The following is a 2215-nucleotide window of genomic DNA, read 5'->3' as shown; positions in this document are numbered from 1 at the left end:
TTGAAACTGTTCTTGTTATGTTTATCCAGTTGTTTTCATTCTCCTTTTATTAAAATAAAACGGGTGAGGTGTTGGGGTCCCTCCCCTGCCGTGTAGCCCTGGGAGAGGGGCCCTGAGGGCACAGACACGGGGCTTCCCTGCCCCTGCTCAGCCTCGTTCCCATGGGTTGGTTTGTGTTCCCTGCGCGGGCAGAAGGACCCTTGGTCCCGTGACTGGAACAGTTCCTCAGCACAGCCCCGGCCATGCGGCTGGAGAAATAAACATCTCTGAAACAGCTATCAAGAATCTGTCTGTCCATATATATTTCCTTTCCACGGGACTCCTGGTTTGATATATGCGTGTTGCAGGATCCCCACTGCAACAGCGGGGTGCATCTCGATGCATATGACCTGGACGTGTGCACCTAAGGATCCTTAAAGTAAATACAAAGGTAAAATCCCTTTTCCCTTCTAACCGTGTTTGACTCTTGATTTTAAGACCAGGAAAAGGCATCAGTAACACAGTTCAGACAAGGAACATGAGAGGGGTGTGAAAGACAAACCAGCTCAACTTTTTCAAAGGATTCTTAAGGGCTTATCATAGAAGCGTAGAATGGGGTGGAAGTGATGAAAGATCATCCTGTTCCAAACCCCTCTGCCAGGGGCAGGGACATCTTCCACCAGAGCAGGTTGCTCGGAGCCCCATCCAGCCTGGCCTGGATGCCTCCAGGGCTGGGACATCCACAACTTTCCTGGGCAACCCAGTCCAGTGCCTCACCACCCTCACAGTAAAGAATTTCTTCCTTATGTGCCTCTACCCTTTTTCAGCTTAAAATCTTTGTCCTTTGTCCTGTCACTACAGGCCTTGGTAAAAAGTCTCTTTCTTAGCAGCCCCTGAAAGGCCCCTCTGAGGTCTCCATGGAGACTTCTCCAGGCTGAACAGCCTCAACTCTCTCAGCCTGTGTTCAGAGGAGAGATGTTCCAGCACTGGCCATTTTTGTGGACTTCTTCTGGATCTGCTCCTACATGTCTCTGTTTTATGTTAGCAGTAAGCTGTAGATGCCATTTACCATGGCAAGGTGGGAAAATCCAACAAGGCCCCTAAAGAGTTGACTGGACCTGTGTGTGTGGTTTGGTGGTGGTTTGATTATCTTAGTTTTTTGGGGTTTTTTAAGGAATATATAGGTTTTTTCTTTTGTAGAGTGAAATATTCTCCCACCCATCCCTCCCACACCCCCAACCACTGAGTGACTTCTCTGGAGATAAAATGTCCAGAACTGGTGACTGTTCTACCAAAAGATCAGTCTCCTGAATGTAGTATACACCCATACAATCTTTTTTTAGGACTTTCCCAACTGGGGAAAGTATATCAGAGACTTTTTGTAATGCTTATCTTGGTAAATATTTCAATAACCTGGTCTGTATTACAAGAAGAGCCCTCGGAGCTGAAAATTTCTTATCACCTCCTTGCCCTTTCCAGAAATAGATAAATAATTTCTCTAGAATGAAAAATCTGTGCTGATCTTCACCTTTGCACTACTTCCCCTTGCATTATCAAGATAAACTCCAAATAATGGCAAGCTTCTTAACTGAATGAGAACTGAAATCTATAGCCATGTCATTTCACTTCTTCCTTAGGATTCACTTTTAGTCAAATGGTGAAACACTTCTATTTAGCTTTCAAAAAGGCAAAATTATCTGGCATGAGCTGGCTCTTGAGGAGGGGGTCTGAGTTCCAGAGTCACATGGAGGAGGTGTGAGAAATTGGACTTTGTGGCATCTGTTGCTCTGTACTTTCTCCAGGTGTGTCTCTCCTACCTTCCTCTGTCCCTGCATTAATTTGGTGGGTACAGTCTCCTCTCAAGGAAGGGATAAGCGATCAAGAGGAAAATTAGATTTTAAGACTGGAAAGAACTTTTAAATGCCCTCCCATGTTGGGGTCCCTCCCCTGCCGTGTAGCCCTGGGAGAGGGGCCCTGAGGGCACAGACACGGGGCTTCCCTGCCCCTGCTCAGCCTCGTTCCCATGGGTTGGTTTGTGTTCCCTGCGCGGGCAGAAGGACCCTTGGTCCCGTGACTGGAACAGTTCCTGAGCAGAGCCCCGGCCATGCGGCTGGAGAAATAAACATCTCTGAAACAGCTATCAAGAATCTGTCTGTCCATATATATTTCCTTTCCACGGGACTCCTGGTTTGATATATGCGTGTTGCAGGATCCCCACTGCAACAAATGGTGGAGA

The 2215-nt window shown here is 47.1% G+C and overlaps 1 protein-coding gene across 2 annotated transcripts in view; it reads right to left on the bottom strand.

Annotated features, from left to right (window-relative positions):
• Positions 1-2215, bottom strand: part of LOC108446500 (myelin-oligodendrocyte glycoprotein-like) — a 36577-nt gene that overhangs the window by 30878 nt on the left and 3484 nt on the right. The window lies entirely within an intron of this gene.

Source organism: Corvus brachyrhynchos, unplaced genomic scaffold (assembly GCF_000691975.1).
Source record: "Corvus brachyrhynchos isolate BGI_N302 unplaced genomic scaffold, ASM69197v1 scaffold32, whole genome shotgun sequence".
Taxonomy (NCBI): Eukaryota; Metazoa; Chordata; class Aves; order Passeriformes; family Corvidae; genus Corvus; species Corvus brachyrhynchos.
The sequence above is the reverse complement of the archived record's forward strand: the minus strand, read 5'-3'. Positions and strand labels throughout refer to the sequence as shown.